General features: G+C 38.5%; 1 pseudogene; it reads left to right on the top strand.

Moving 5' to 3' along the window:
- Positions 1-1,409: 1,409 nt before the first annotated feature.
- On the top strand, positions 1,410-1,747 carry LOC138164073 (biogenesis of lysosome-related organelles complex 1 subunit 2-like; annotated as a pseudogene).
- Positions 1,748-17,431: the final 15,684 nt, after the last annotated feature.

Genomic DNA, 17,431 nt, shown 5'->3' with positions numbered 1-17,431 from the left:
GTCCAAGAGGGGGAATAAATATAATAAGATCTGAAAGATAATTTGGGGCCAAGGTTGTAGAAGGTTTTAACAGCCAAAAAGAGTTGGTTTTTGATCACAGAGGCAATAGAGAGCCATTGAAGTTTGTTGAATAGGAAACTGATATGGTATACTAGAAAAATCTATAGGAAAATCACTTTTAGCACCTGTGTGAAGGATGGATTGCAATGGGGGAGAAACTTGAGGGAGAAGACAATAATGAGAAGGCTATATCTAAATATTTGTTAATATTATTTAACAAATTTTATACTTGATATCATATAACCTGAATTAGGGTTAAAAATTTAGGTTTAAAACATTTTAGTAGAATCATAGAAATTTAAGGCTTTAAGAAACCTTATCAACTATCTAGTTCATCTCTTCATTTTATAGATATAGACATTAAGGACTAGAGAGAAGTAGGACTCACCTAATAACAAAAAGCATGAGGACCAGACCTATAATTTCACTGATATGAGGAACTCCCAGGTGAATAAACTCTATACCAACAGAGGCTGACACTTTCCCTGGACTGTATATACTATTAGAGTATTACCTAGAACCCTGAGAGATTAAGTGGTTTACCCAGGGTCACAGCCAGTATATGTCAGAGGCAGGAGTTGAAGCTGGGCCTCTCTAGCTTTGAGATTGGTGTGTTACCCACCACTCTATGCTTTCTCTAATAATAAATGCTGACATTTACGTAGTCCTATTAGGCTTACCCAGCACTTTGCCAGTGTCATACAGCTAGGATGTGTTTGAGGAAATATTATAGCCCCCAACTCCTCCAGAACCTTCAGATTCTAAATTCTGGGCTTTTCATTCTACTGTTCTGCTTCTCTTGCACAAAAATCACATAAGTGAAAACAAAAGGCACCTGTTCCCACAAATGGGCCCTAACTATAGCCTCAGACAGAGCTCACTCCCTTGCAGGAAGCACAACCCCATAAAGAAAAGATTAAGGGACTAGATATCTGTCTCTCTCTGTCTCTGTCTCTCTCTCTGTCTCTGTTTCTGTCTCTCTCTCTCTGTCTCTCTTTCTCTCTCTGTCTCTCTCTCTCTCTCTCTCTCTCTCTCTCTCTCCCCCGCTCCCACACACAGGCCTCCTTCTTGAGGTTTTTTGGGAAAACCTCTCTTAAATAAAATCAATGACTGATGTTTAAGATCTCCCCAGAAGGGATTAACAGGGTTCCTTGTTTAAAAAAAGTTACTTAGGCGATCCGCGGCCTGCTCCTCGCCCTCTCCCCTTACCTCCCTCTCCCACTGCTCACCCTTCCCCTTTTTCCCCTTCCTTGTCCCCTTTCCCTTCCCTCTCACCCTCCTTCTCCCGTTCCTCCTCCCCATCCTTTCTCCTTCCTCCCTTCCCCAGCCTAGACAATGCCGTGGTGGAGACAGCCGAGGCGGACATCATGGTCCTGTGCCAGGACATGTTCTCCAAAATGGCCACGTACCTGACAGGCTAGCTGACAGCCACCAGTGAAGATTATAAACTTCTAGAAAACATGAACAAACTGACTAGCTTGAAGTATCTAGAAACGAAAGATATTGCAGTAAATGTAAGTAGAAACCTAAAGGACTTAAACCAGAAATATGCCGCCCTTCAGCCTTATCTGGATCAGATAACTTTAATTGAGGAGCCAGTAGCCACTCTTGAGCAGGCAGCTTACAAGTTGGATGCATATTCAAAGAAACTAGAAGCAAAGTACAAGAAGCTAGAAAGGAGATGAAAGAACTCTTTAGCACAAAGACTTAAAACTACAAGAATGTTTTATAAGAAATATGTGGGATGGGACTTTATCAATAGGCTTCAGTTCCCAAAAGGAAGCGGTGCTGCTGACCCAAGGAGAATCCCAGCCCCACCACTGGCTGGATGTTGTAGCTCTGGCCACCCCTGATGTTTTCCTGAAACTGTACCCCTGAAACCTCATCTTAGCATGTGCTTCCTTGTGTGCCCTGGACCAAGGCTCAGAAATTATGATCAACCCCGTCTAGAGCAGACACGGATGAGAGGCTCTCAGCTCCCTGGCTCCTCCCTTGCCTCCCACCCCCCTCATAGGCTGTTCTCCAGCTTAAATAATACATGCCAACATATGACCCTCAAAAAAAAATAAAATAAAAAAGTTACTCAGTATACAAAGTAGTACACATCAGACATTGGAAAGCTATTTATTTACTCACATACTCAAATGGGTTTGTAATATTATCAATTTAAGAATTACTGCCAATGATAATGATCACAACCCATTCACAACAACCTCACCACCCAGTGTGATAGTCATCCATGGCCTACCTGAACTTTGCCACAGAAGGTCCATAGGCTCAATGTCTTTTTCACTTTCTCTTGACATTGGGGGGACATTAGGGTGCTCTCTGGCTATCCATCTGTCATGTTTCACTCTTACCGTTTGACCATCCTTACTCTCCGTCATAAAGTTCCTTGATGCCAATCTTTATTGCTGTTTTCCATAGTTCTTTGCTGTCTATGCCTTGTACCATGTTCACTCCCATCATACAACTCTCCATTGCCCTCTGTGAGATACTTGTCTTTAGTTCTTCAGAGGCAATAATATTATAGGTCTTGCGGCAACATTGATAAAAATGTCTGTGCTGCAAAGATGTGCCTTATGCTATTTAGGAAAGCTTTAGGACTATAAAAATGCTTTTCAATTTTCCCAAAGCACGTTAGCCTCTTCTCTTCCTCTTTTTCAACTCTAGGCCCAGTTAATTGCCTGGATTGTCTGTCTCAGACATGCTGCTGAACCAGCTCTGCAGGCTATCCCTTCAAATAGATATTTTAATATGGGCAATAAACAAAGGGATCGGTAAAAAGGGACAATCGTATTAAAGTGCCTATGTGCCAGCACTGTGCTAATTGTTTTACAAATATTATTTCATTTGATTCTCATACCAACCCAGAAGGAGATAAACCCTGCATTTTTTCCTCATTTTGCAGTTGAAGAAAATGAAGCAAGTAGAGGTTAAATGGCTTGCCCACAATCAGACAGCTAACAAATGTTTGAGGCCACATTTGAACTCAGATCTTCTTGACTCCAAGATGCAGAATGCTATCCATTGTGTCACCTTTCTGACAAGCTGACAGATTTCATCCCTTTGTTCTTTCCTGTGTGGATGGGCAGGTCAAATACCTCTGAGAGATGACAGATCTCTTCTCAGACACTTCGGTGGCTTCAGACATGGTGCAATCAGCACAATATCATCCTCAAACAGAAGAATCTAGAGGACTTCAACATCTAGAAAGTCTTCAAGCTGGCCTTTGTGCTGATGACCCTCCATCACAATGATACCTTCTCATGAAATAAATGTGGAAAACAAAAGACTCAAAAATGTGCAAAAATCTACATTGATTAATAAAATTAAAACATGGATCCCTGCTACTATACTCTCTGGGGAAGTTAGGAAAGAATCCCTTAGACTTATGGAACTGCTAAACAGACTTTACTTTTGCCTCTCTCTGCAAGGTCTGAGCATCATGTCAAGGATCAGACTTCTTTCCAGCTAGAACATGACTTATGCTTTCAGATTCCAAGATGATACTATTACTGTCATCTTCTGCTTAGAGAATTTAACACAGTTGCAACAAGCTCTTTTCTCAGGTCAGTCAATATTGAGAAACCTATGAACCCTTGAGCTCACAAATTATCCCCCATAGCTAACAACATAGGTGTCTCAGGATCATTATCTGGTCATCTAATCCTGGGGAAAGGCAAAAAAAAGGAAAATATAAAATTGAGGATTTGATATCTATCCTGGAGGTCACCTTAGAAAACACAGGCTCTCACTGCCATGTGGTCATAGCACAAAATGGGTGAGGGGGTGGGCAAAGAAGGGAAAGGAAAAGAAATCAACCCTCTGCTCCCAAAGCTGAAGTCCCAATAAAGATACTTGTTTCAAAGAAGAAGGTGCCTTTCTCCTTCCTTATTACTCCCACTAAAGGGGCAGTTATTTTGGACTTAATCAACAATCATTTTCAATATAGCCTCTGGTCACAGGGACCAGGGAGAACTAGCCAGGATTTGTTAGAGGTGCAGTCCTTGAGCAAGAAATCAGAAAATGTGTTCCTCCTCATGGAGTCAAAATCCAGGGATTCCTCAGATTATGCCTGTTCCACTAATATCTGACATGTAATCCTTTCAGGTTTCCAAAGCTCTTTGCCAAGGTCATATAACTGATAAGTGTCAAAGGTCAGATTCAATCTCAGTACTCCCCTGTTGCCAAATCCTATGTTTTTCATTCTACTACGATGCCTATTTTGCCCAAAGTTACATTACAATATGACAATTATAATTCACACTTATATATTTGCTTTAAGGTTTGCAAAACAATTTATATACATTAGAACATTTGACATCCTGTGAGATAGGTACTATTATTAGACTCATTTTACAGAAGAGGAAATTGAGACTTGAATAGTTTATATAGCATGATAATACTAACCAAAGTAGGAAGTATCAGAGGTACAATTTGAATACAGGTCTTGCTGATCCCAAGTCAAGTATTCTTTCCACTAAATGAGAGAGCTAAGACAAGATGCCAAATCTGCTAGCTTCTATTCCATTTTTTCTGTCTACACCAAGTAAACTACCCAAAATGACTAAGCATGCCACAGAATTTTTGAATCCACGACCCTGTCCATGATTAATGTTCTATTACCTGAATTTGTGGTTTTAATTTTTAAGTGTACAAGGATGTCTTGAGTAAGCAGGTCAATGTCAGTCAATGAGAAAATCAGAGCATAGAATATAGTCTTTTAACACTACAATTAGCTTGAAGTGAGTAAACTTTGAAAAACAAAAGGAAAAGCACAATTCCAGAATTTAAAGTTTTTCCAAAGCCAGCAGGACGCTTCTAATAGGGGCAGTTGTCGCTGACAAGGTGAGGAGTAAGAGTAACTTAGAAGTGAGTGAAATCTTAAAGTTTATAGCACTACTCTTCCCTATTCTGCCCCCTTTTTATATTTTCAGAATCTTTTCAGAATCTTCCTTTTTCAAAATCTTCCTCAGGACACCATATAGTCTCTAATACAGGTGAATAAAAACAACTGTTTAAAAATATGTTCGTTTTAATATATTTCTAGATTTTCATTTTTAGTCTTTCTATTCCCCAGTATCTAGCACAGTTTGGCACTTACAAAATGCTTGCTGATTGATAGCTATCTAATCCTTCTCTCTCTCCTATGGGACCATCCATCCCTTCTCTCTGCCACCTCTCTCCCCCCTACCCTGCAGTTCAGGTCCTAGCCAGGGGCAGGGAACCTATGATCTCAAGACTACATGTGGCCTTCTAGGTCCTTGGATATGGCCTTTTGACTGAGTCCAAGTTTTGCAAAACAAATCCTTTTCTTAAGGGGATTTGTTCTGTCAAGTTTGGGTTCATTCAAAGAGCCCCACTTGAGGACCTAGGGGGTCACATGTGGCCTCAAAGAGGCAAGTTCTACACCACTGTCCTAGAGCATGACAGTAGCTGCCCAATTTGTCTCTCTGCTTCTATTTTGTCCCTCCTCCAATCAATCCTCCATATAGTTGACAAAATAATCTTCCTAAAGCACTCCCCAACCAAAATAACAACAAAACAAAAAAATTACTTCAGTGGCTCAAAGCCAGCTAGGAGGCATAGTTGATAGAGAGGTATTCCTAGAGTCAGGAAGATCTGAGTTCAAATGTGGCCTCAGACATTTAATAGCTTAGTGACTCTGAGCAAGACACATAGCCTTTATCAGACTCAGCTTTCTCAACTACAAAATAGGGACAGTAGCACTTATATCACTTGGGTTATTATAAGGATCAAATGAAATAACACTTGTAAAGCATTCAGTACAGTGCCTGGTACACAGTAGGCATTTAATAAGTGCTTGCTTCCTCCCTTCCTTTATTTCTAAATTACCAAAAGCTTCAATAGCTTCTACTGTTCCTTTCAAAGTCATGTCTCATTCTACATACCCTGTTAGATGTATCATAGCATTTGTCACATGCAAAACAGCAATGATTTCAATAATTTATAAAATATTTTAAAATCTCCACCCTAAAATCATTAGAGTTAGATGCAATGAGACTAAATCTATCAATGGTAAAAGAAAAAATAATTCCTATAGTCTCTCTATGGTCCTGGCCTTGTTTGTAGACAGTGAAAAGTTCAAGGTTTGAATTTCCAAGTATTCTGGTGTGATTTGTTCTTTTAACAAAGTTTGTCATTTTCTAGCACAATGACACAAATTGCAACACTTGGCTCCAATTTTTTCTTTCCTATTAGTTTCACGAGGATTGTTTTGTGCCTCTTCGATATCAGATCTTTATTTCACACATCCCTTTGTTTCAACTTTTTAAAATCATGAAGCTCGTGACCTAATTATCTCCTTTAGCTCAGGATCTCCTTGGCTTCTCTGAGCGGAGCCAATTGCACTCTCAGTGACCATTATGACTACGCCAAAGCCTTGAACTAGCAGTCGAGCCATCAGTTGCCTAATGCAATCACTCAAACGTACAGCTGAAAGCAAGGAGAAAGAAGGAATAAATATGTTCAATATAATTAAAAACAACAACCAGCAAAGCTTCTTCCCTGGTTTAATGCTGAAATGTATCAGTTCAAACTAATTAGTTTTGGAGGGACTACTAATAAATCCTAATATTTCTCAAAGAGAAATGGCTTGTAATTTAATTTTTATTAAGCTGTTACTAAAGTTTATGCTAATTAAATTTGGACTTCAATAGCAATTAATCCAGAGTACAATTTAAAAGTGTAAATAATGCAATAAAGTAAATAATGCTGGGTTTCTCCTATAGAAGCTTTAGGCAGCATAGAATAGAGAGACAAGTGCATGTGTGCATCCATATGTGTAAGAATGTATGTAAAAGAGTGAGGAATAGTGAGGCAAATAACATACCCGTCTCTAAATCTTGCTGGAGGACAGGGTATTTAATATTTTATGAGCATAGCTATGTTCTGCATGTATTTCCTCCAGAGAATGATTCCTCCATTGTAAATGTTGAAGGTTAGCTCTTGAGGTGTCTTCTATGAACAAATGACTTGTCAAGGCCTGCCCCTGGGAACAAGATGAAATAAACAGCATGAAGGAGCCGGAGAATCTCCAAGGACAATGCTGGTATTGCTGAAGGACAGGTTAGCTTTGTATGCTCCTGGAGTTGCCTTAACCAATTTGCTTTCTTATTTCACTCTCACATGTGAAAACATACAAGCTCACAAATGTATATACTCTTCCAGGGAGAGGAGTCTGGCTATGCATCTGCTGATTCCTTTCGAGTCTGACTATGGCCCACGTAAATATTTCAAAGCTTTGTTACACAGGTTTAAAAAAGCTTTGCCAGGTAAAATCTCATACAGGTAACAATAGGGGGCAAATTTTTAAAGGCAGGGCTGGATAGACTGTGTACCTGCCAAAGTAATTAGGTTTTGTAGCCTATCTCTGGAGTCCTACAGAAGATGATTAGTTTAAGAGGCAGTCTTTATATTGCTTTGGTATATAACTCCCAATTGTAAAGAATTCACATAAGATAGTTACACCATTAACTATATCTCAGTGACAAAATGCAAAACAGTTTCAAATATTCACTGAGGTTCCTATCAACCCCAAGATTTCCACTGTCATTGTCATTTAGTCCTTTCCATCATGTCTGACTTTTCATGACCCCAATTTGGGATTTTTTGGCAAAGATACTGGAGTGCATTGCCATTTCCTACTCCAGTTCATTGTGCAGGTGAGGAAGCTGAATTTAATAGGGTTAAGTGATTTAGCCAGGATCACACAGCTAGTAAGTGACTGAGGCCAGACTTGCACTCAGGAAGATGAGTCTTTCTGACTCCAGGCCCTGCACTCTATCTACTGTGCATCACACAAATGAGTTAACATATGGAAAACTCTTTGCAAACCATTATGTACTATATAATTGCTAGTTATTATTATTATTATGATGCACCCATGTTTTGTTGAATTTCCTAATTTTAAAATATAACAGGAGATAGAAAACCAGTTTTCCAAAATGGGTGTGATGTTTTGAGGGAATTTCATAGCAGAGAAGTGATGGATTTTAGATGGTCAATGTCTTGCTATTTTAATGAATCTGTGATCTCATCAATGTAAGTAATCTCTCCAGCGATGAAGAGCACATCCAATTCATGACTGTAAGTCCTATTCAATTCTATTGGTCAAATACAAGATCAAGATATGAAGGACTTTCTCGGAGGCAAAAGATCTGAATTTGAATCCTGGCACTGACATTTATTAGCTGTATGACCCTTATTTTTCTTAGAATCTTAGTGTTTTCTGTCATAAAATAGAGATAATAATCCTTTCATTCTTATCTCAAAGGAGTGATCTGGTATGAGGAAAGCACATTATAAACCTTAAAGTATCATATAAATGGGAATTATTGTTAAAAATCCAAATAACGTATCTACAAATTAGATATATTCTTGGAGGGACCTATAATGTCTACCACCACTAGTCTAGCAATGGCTCCCAATGATCTGAAAACAATAACTGACCTGTTGGGTCACCTAACCCAACTCAATCTATCCAAACTGGAAGTAACGGTGCTATCCTTGCTGTTGCTCCTGCTTGGAATGCCCTCCTACAATTCCCTCCACCTGCCCAAGTCCCATGAGATCCATTAAATGTGGCTTTCTTTCATTAACCTTTACCCAACCATTCTTGCTCAATTATGTCATGTAAGGAGTTGGACTTCCTATGATATGGTTCCTTTACAAAGGATAATTTGCTGCCATATAATAAATAAATACTTTATCAGAAAGAGGCCGTGCACTGGCAAACCATGTCGCTCAACACCTTAAATCCATCATGAACTAACTTCTTGTAATTTTATACAATTCCCCTAAGTTTTGATCCCTAAATTCTCATATTGAATTTTCCCTGTTTAACTATCCTTTTTGGACTGGTCTATTCCTCCAGTCTCCCTAGAGTAGAGAAGGAACAATTATTTATTAAATACCTACTATGTGCTAGGCACTAAGCACTTTACAAATATTATCTCATTTGATAGGGCAGGCAGGGGACAGTGTGAATATAGTATTAGACTTGAAGAAGGAAAACCCAAGTCTGATTTATGCCTCAGAGCCTCGATTTCCTCATGTATAGAATGGGATAATAATAGCATCTATCTCACAGGGTTGTGAGGATCAAATGACATGACATCAGCATATGTATACTGCTTTGTAAAGTTTAAAACACTACAGTTATTAATTCAGCTTCCACACAAGCTGTCAAACTGATATTCCCAAAGTGCAGGTGAAGCTGACCATGCCTTTCCCCAACTTGAAGCTCCAGTAGTTCCAACAAGGATAAAAAAAAACAAACCCTTCCATTTGAAATTTAAAGTCCTTCAAAATCCAACTCGAACATATCTTTCAAGGTTTATGACATATTAATCCTCTTCATACATTCTATATTCCTGACAAAGTGGACTAGTTGTTCTATTACATTGCATCTACTAAATTAGAATAAAATTCTTGCTCTTGAGGACAGGTACTGTTTAATATTTGGTTTGGGATCCCTAGAGTCTAGCATAGTATCTGAAAATTTTACAAATGCCTGTTGAATGGATGAGAGAGTGACTGAATGGAAAAGTATTTATTTGGTTACTCTGTGATAGTCATTTTATTTTTTTTATTTTTTGTTTTTTTGGAGGGCAATTGGGGTTAAGTGACTTGCCCAAGGTCACACAGCTAGTTTTTGTGTTAAGTGTCTGAGGCCGGATTTGAACTCAGATCCTCCTGACTCCAGGGCTGGTGCTCTATTCACTGCACCACCTACCTGCCCCTGTGATAGTCATTTTACTAAGCAATGGAAATATAAATACAAAAGTGAGACAATCCCTGATCTCAAGGAGTTTGGATTCTAACTGGAGATGACAATACATTTAGTGCCAGAAAAGGGAGTTTTGATATAATTGGTATGGTACCTGGATGCATAAGACAGCCAACTGACATGGCTTTGCTATAAACAGTATTTGTATTGATATGATTACTCTTCTAGATCAAGAAGTAAAAAGTAGTGGACCAAGCATGCAAGAGATAGATAAAATAGCAAGATAGCCCAAGTACATGACTGGATAGAAGGTGGAAAATGGTCTACTCTGGGGCTAATTAAAGTAGGTCAAATTGCTTTGTGTTCACTCACTAATCAAAACAGCTTGTTTCCAACATGGGAATTCCAAACCTTACTGAATTAATTCTTTCTAAGGAGCTAGTCATGTGATTTATGGAGTTCTAGACTAGAGGGTAAATGTTCCAGTTGGGAAGAATTGGGCCAGCAGCAGAGCAGAAGTCAAGAGGGTCTAGGTAGTTGGTTATATGGGATATGAAGCATGGTCTGTACTGGGGCCAACTAGGTAAGAGTGGGTTAGGTGAATTATGTATTAAATGAATGTTCTCTTGAATTTACCACCTCTCTGTCTCATTTGCTTTAGATAGATGATAGATAGATAGATAGATAGATAGATAGATAGATAGATAGATAGATCTCTGTCTCCCTACCTAATATGTCTTATGTTGATATCATTCACACACATAGCTTCTCAGAGAGATATCCTTAAAGCCTGGCTTGCATATGTCTACCTCTGGTAGAGCTTGTTCTATGTACCACTCCTTCTAATATTTAATCATGTATTATCTACCAAGACTATTTTAAATATTTTGCTTACATATGTCCTGTGTTCTTAACAAAACTCAATATTCCTTGATACTTCATTTTATGTAGTCCTATCAGGCCCAGACCAAAGAAACAATAAGCCTCACGCTGAAAGAGAAGAAGCTGTATCTAAAACAATGGATATGGATTGATAGTACTGCCCCACTGAGCCTAAAGTTGCTTCATTCAGAGCATCTAAGATCAAGAAACAGGAGAATTATGAATGATGAAGCTTGTCAAAGGCACAGTTCAAAGGTCTAACTGCTTAGCCAAAAAGAAAGAAAGAAAAAACCAAAAAATGTCTGAGGGGCCAAAACAAAAGACATGTCTGTGTAAAGGTCAGGGAGTCAGATCAGCAAACTGTATCTGGAGGGCAAAGACAAATTCAAGATTAAAGTCAAAACAGCAAGTCAGCCACTAGGAGACAAAGCAAATCAAAAGCAAGAATCCAAAATAGCACCATAATCTAGAAGGTGGGGTGCAATTTGTTCCTCTCAAATGGCGAGAGCATCTGCTGCTTTTAAGCTAGGGGGTATGGAGCTAGTCTTACCTCCCCAATCTAATTGATGGACCACTGCTGCACTGGTATACATTTGCCTGTGCAGTCTACTAAATGCGAGGCAGCTGTGTTAGGACCAGCTCCAGATACTTTTATTTCCCTCCTAGCACCTAGAATAGTACTAGGCATACACCAGATGGTGAATAAATATTTGTTGTTGCTGTTAAATGCTGCAGAAAGCTATAAAATGAAAGATGCCCAGAAGGAGCCCCTGACCTGATAGTCCCTTCTTGTGTCTATACTTCTCATGGAATTTGGTCAAGTTATTTTCACATTGTTAAATGAGACCCCCTCATGACAAATCTGTTAAGGCCCAATTATCTTAAGATCTTCCAAGAGGTCTTACAGACAACCCTACTAATTGAACAAACACAGAGTTCTTTTTCCCATGCATACAAGCACATAAAACGACAGACACAATAGGGACCATCAAGCACATGCAATACCAGAGGAAATTCCTAGCTCAACACAAACATAAACACACCAAAAAATATTATTTTTTTTGTTTTTGATCAGAAGTGATTTTCTTCCCAGATTCTACTCCTGATTATCTGGACGTTTTTTTCCAGTGTCCAATAGCTTTATCACCTAGGAAGATGCCTCTGCCAATGTGTCTAGCAGCCTTCTCATCCTGGAAGATCTCTTTACCACTGCAGACGCTTCCTCTGATTGATCAGTTCTTCCCAGACTCTCCATTTTAAGGAAGTGGCCCAGCCAGCCATGTTCACTCTTTCATTCTTCTCCAGACTCATTTCTCCACCATGTCCCAACACAAATGCCTTCTTTCCCCCACACATTTCAGTTTCTTTTTATGGGTTGTTTTGCCTCATTTGAATATAAGCTCCTTAAGGACAGCAACTGTCTTTCTTTTTGCTTAATATTTGTATTGCTAGTATTTAGCACAGTGCCTGACACATAGCACTCATTTTAATAAATGTTTATTGACTTGATACAGCCAGACACGTTCCCTGAAACTTAATAGTGTTAGAGAGTTTCCTGAGGAATTGAGAGGTTAAGTTACATGTCCAGTATCACACAGTAAGTAGGGGGCAAAAGTCACACTTGAATCCAGGTCTTCCTGACTCAAAGAAAAACTAGGTCTCTATCAATATAATGACTTTGTATTTTTTCATTATAATCTCTTTTTAATGAGACAAACTAATTTCTAAAACAGAAATGACAATGGATCTAATCTATGCCTAGATGGGCCTACCTTGACACAAGGTCAAGTGGAATTACCAATGTATCACAGAGAGAATGAGGAAAAGAGAGAAAAGGAAGGCTGGATTGCCTTTCTGACCACCAAAAGAGCAGACATCTATATCCTGCTGACCACAAAGAAAGTAAGGACCTGTAATACTTCCACAGAATTCAGAGTTGGAAATAAACTTACTTCAAGAAAGTTATCTTTTAAAATGTCTCCCTTGACAGGTCAGCTATCTATTACCACCTATCTATTATTATCCTCATTTTACCAATGAGGAAACAGGTAGACAGAAGTTAAGTGACTTGCCCATGACTACACAGTTAGAGTAAGCACCTGAAGTTGGATTTGAAATCAAGTCTCCCTGATTTCAGGTTCAGTGCTTTATCCACTCCAAAACTGACTTACTATGTGAAATGTGTCCACATATGGAGTGTTGTATTCAGATCTACATGCAAGGTCCGCTCAGAGTTTTAAGAAAAACAGTTACTTTGGCTCAGAGTTGTGAGAAATTAGTTGCTAATTTCTGAATGTGACAAGCCATAGTAAACTGCAGCAAATGGAAATATGCTATATGCTTCAGTGATGCATATAAATGAAGAATTGAACTGACTTTTAGGTTAATAACTGTGGAAATATGGACACCAGAACTCTCCTATAATTATGGGACAAAAAGTAATTTTTCTGATCAGAGATAGAAGATAAGAATTTGGTTACCAACCACAAACTTGTCTGCTTAGAAGCAGAAAATCAGAGAGGTCACCAAGCAGATTAGTTTGATGGAGATACTGTGCCCACTGAGGTGTTAGTCAAGCACAGTAGGAATCAATTCAGCTTAGCAGTGGAAGCATCTGTTCAAAACAGAAGCGACATTCATCATGAAACTTTTATGTACAATTCCTAAGACAGAAAAAAAAGACAATGAAGTTTTCAGTTTCAGAGTTGTGAAGTAGTCTGAGTGCATGAGGTTTCTTCATTCATATTCTTCCTCAAAACATCTTTAAATATGTGCCCACTTTTCCGTGCAGAGGTTAAGTGCATTGGAGGGAGAGGATGACCCAGATTTATATGTGAATTGTAACATACTTATTATTTCTGCATTTACTTTAATGAATGCCTGTGATATTATTTTTTTTACCTTATTTTTAAGTATATTATGTTTAAGATCTACAAGAGTGATTATTGTGAGTGACTGGTTTGCATAAATAAAAGCACTTTGGTGAGGATTCAGAAGTAAAAAAGGAGAATAAGGGGAATAGAGAATGGTTTGGAGTGGAGAAAGTTTGGGGCAGTGAAAAGAGAGGCAATGAGGGCCTACTCCAAGGTGGACTTGAAATAAAAATAAGAGGACTATGCAAGGGATACTGTAAGAACAAAAACAGCAAGATTTGTCAGTGAATTGCATGTGCAGGGTTGAATGAAAGTGACAAGCTGAAGGATGATAACACCAAGTTTGTAAGCCTGGGCGCCTAGAAAAATGGAGGTGTCCTCAACACTAATGAAAAACTGAGAAGAATGAACAATTTGATAGTAAAGATGAGCTGTGTTTTGGATATGTTGAATTTGAGACATACAAAAGGTGGTATGAGACTGGAGCTTACGAGGAAAAGGTTGTTAAAGCTTCTCCATGCTAAATATTACAAGTTCTTTCAACCCATCTTCAAACAGCATGAACTAGAGAAACTTCTCTATCTTTATTGAACTTCTCTGGAAGTTTCCCGCTTAACAATGCCCTTCTTAAGATATTGTGTTTAGAACTGTACATAGTACTCCAGCTATGGACAAAGAATCACATGATAAGGCAGTCAGTGGATAAAGTGTTTGTTGGGTCTAGAGTCAGAAAGACTTAAGTTCAAATCCAGACTCAGATACTTCCTATAACTGTGTGACCATGGACATGTCACTTAATTTCTGTTTGTCTATCACTTCACCTGAAAAATGAGGGTAATAATAGCACCTACCTCCCAGGGCTGTTGTGAAGATCGATTTAGATATGAATTGTAAAGCACTTAGCACGGTATCTGACATGTAGTAAGCACCATGCAATTGTTAATTATTATTATCATTATCATTAATTACAGAATTTGCCATTTGGAAAGGATCTTGTAGCCATCTCATTCAACCTCTACATCAAGGGAATCCCCTTTATAGCGAACTTGGCAATTGCTTATCTAGTCTCTGTTTGATTACTGCCAACGAGGGGGAAACTTTCATCTTTTGAGTCAGTCCATTCTGCTCTCTGACAAATCTAAGTATTAGGTGGTAGTGTTTTAACTAATTTAACAAATCTAAATTTTCCTCTTTACAATTTCCACCCCTTTCTCCTAATCATTCCATCTGGAATTAAAAAGAACAAATGTGATTCAAATCCTTCTTTCACATGATAGCCCTTCGAATACTTGAAAACTTACCCTCTGTTCCAAAGTTATCTTTTCTCCAGTTCCTTCAATCAATCCTCATATGACATGGCCTCAAGGCCTTTCCCTATTCTAGTTGCCCTCTTTTTTGAATACTCTCCATTTAATCAGCATCTTCTTAAATTGAAGTGCCTGGAATTGAACATAATATTGAAAACATTATCTGACTACCATATGGTCTAGAGGGAATATAACCTCTTCATTCCTGGCAACTATGCCTCCCTTAATGAAATCCAAGATAACAAAAGCTTTTTTGGCTTCTATATCACACTGCTGAATCATATTAAGTTTGTTGTAAGCTCTCATACCTTATTCATATAAATTATTGCCTCCTGGTTCATCTCATCTGGTCCATCTACCATCTCCTCCTCCCACCTCCAACCTGAAACCAAGCCCTAGAGGCCTAAATCCTTTTATACTCTGAAATCCCACCCTGGATTCCCATGTTCTTCATTGATGGTTTCAAAGCCTGAGCACCAGCCATGTTTCACTTTACTCCCCATTTATCTCACCAGCTTTCATGTTGCACATACCGCTTCTCTCCACACAAAACTCTAGTTTTGGAACCATAATCAGTCAGCCAATAAACATTCATTAAGCACCTACTGTATATATGTATATATATGTATAGGTGCCATATAGGAGGTGAAGATACAAAGAGAGGTAAAAGATAGTCCCTGCTTTCAAGAAGCTCACCACAGGCAAATAACTATGTGCAAGCAAGATACAATGGAAACTGGAAAAAAATCAACAGGGAAAAGTCACTAGAACTAAAAGGCATGAGGAGAGATGCTCTGTAGAGGGTGAAATTTTAACTGGAACTTAAAGGAAACCAAGAGGAAGAGAGGAGGAGATAAAACATTTTGGGCATGGGGGAAATCAAGTAAAAATGCCTGTAGTCAGGCAATGGGGTATCATCATTGAGGAGCATCAAGGAAGACAGCGTCATTAGATGAGGGGGATGAGAGAGAAATATAAGACTGGACAGGTAGGCGTGGAACAGTTTATAGAAGACTTTGAACACTAAGCAGACGATTTTATGTTTGATCCTCTTCTATAATTCATTGAGTCGGAGGGTGGCATGATCAGACGTACTTTAGGAGGATCATTTTGAGAGCTAAGTGAGAAATGAATTGGAATGGTGAGAGACTTGTGGTAATAAGACCAACCAAACAGACTATTCCAATAGTATAGGCTTGTAAGGTCACAAGGCACTTCACCAAGGTAGTAGCAGTATCAGAGGAGAGAAGGGAACAGAGTTGAGAGATATTAAAAAGGCAAAATCAATAGGCCTTGGCAACAGATTGTATGTGGAGGGTGAGAGAGGGTGAGAAATAGAGAATGACACCTAGGATGCTAATTCTGTCACTGCTCCTGGAAAGGATATGTAAACTATTCCTTAAAGCTCCATTCAACATCCTTATAAGTTTCCAGATCAAAATATTCCTCCCTGGCCACCACTTTCCCATAATTACAGTTGTCTTCCCCAAATAAAAAGTAAGCTTCTTGAGGGCAGGAACTCTCTTCATGTTTATATTTTACCAGCACTTAGCATAGTTCTTGTTACACAGTAAACACTTAATATATACTGTCATAATGGAAGAGATATTAGATTCGTTCTTTGGGGCTTGAGGACAGAACTAGGATCAAGAGATGAAAGTTAGAAAGAGTAAAATTTCTACTCAATATAAGAAAGAAATTTCTTGGGGCTTCTGGGTGGTGCAGTGAATAAAGCACCAGCCCTGGAGTCAGAAGGACCTGAGTTCAAATCCTGCCTCAGACACTTAACACTTGCTAGCCATGTGACCTTGGGCAAGTTACTTAACCCCAATTGCCTTGCCTTCCCCCCTCCAAAAAGCAAAAAAAAAGATAGAGAGAAAACAAAAAAGAAATTTCTAGAAATATAAACTTATCTAAACTTTGTATATAGATAGATAATCATACACACATAAACCTATATATGTATGTATATGTGTATATGTATACACATATATACATGAGTGGTCAAACAGAGATGCTGGATCAAGAATGGTGTAAAATATAATTGGTAAAAAATTACTATTAAAATGCTTTAAAAAGAAGAATGAAGGATGAACAACAATAGCACAATATCCAGAACTTAGACTTTCAAAATTTCTTTTTGCATTTGCCATAAGATTCATGGGTTGTTTATCGTTTTATTGTTGTTGTTTTTGCTTTCTAGTTATTTTTAATTGAATACAGAATTCCTCACTCTGTTGTTGTTTAGAGATAGACATTTCCCAGAAGGATTTATTTGATTGCATCCCCAAAAAATGCTGTGGAGTGTAAAACTGCATGCCATAGGAAGGTGGACCTCTGAATTCTTCCATCTCTCTGACACCACATAGATATATGAATCAAGGAGCCAGACATATTTTATCCTTGTTAATTAGAGTAACAGGGGAAAATTGTGCAACAGCTTCTAGAAACCCCAACTTTGGAGTCCTAGATCCATGCCTAATTTTCTTCTCTCCCCACTGTCTCCTATGAAAAAGAATATAAATAACTCTAAATAAACAATTCAGATAATTCTT

Source organism: Petaurus breviceps, unplaced genomic scaffold (assembly GCF_028583685.1).
Source record: "Petaurus breviceps papuanus isolate PSGF00001 unplaced genomic scaffold, PetGlider_PUasm1.0 189, whole genome shotgun sequence".
Classification (NCBI taxonomy): domain Eukaryota; kingdom Metazoa; phylum Chordata; class Mammalia; order Diprotodontia; family Petauridae; genus Petaurus; species Petaurus breviceps.
The sequence above is the reverse complement of the archived record's forward strand: the minus strand, read 5'-3'. Positions and strand labels throughout refer to the sequence as shown.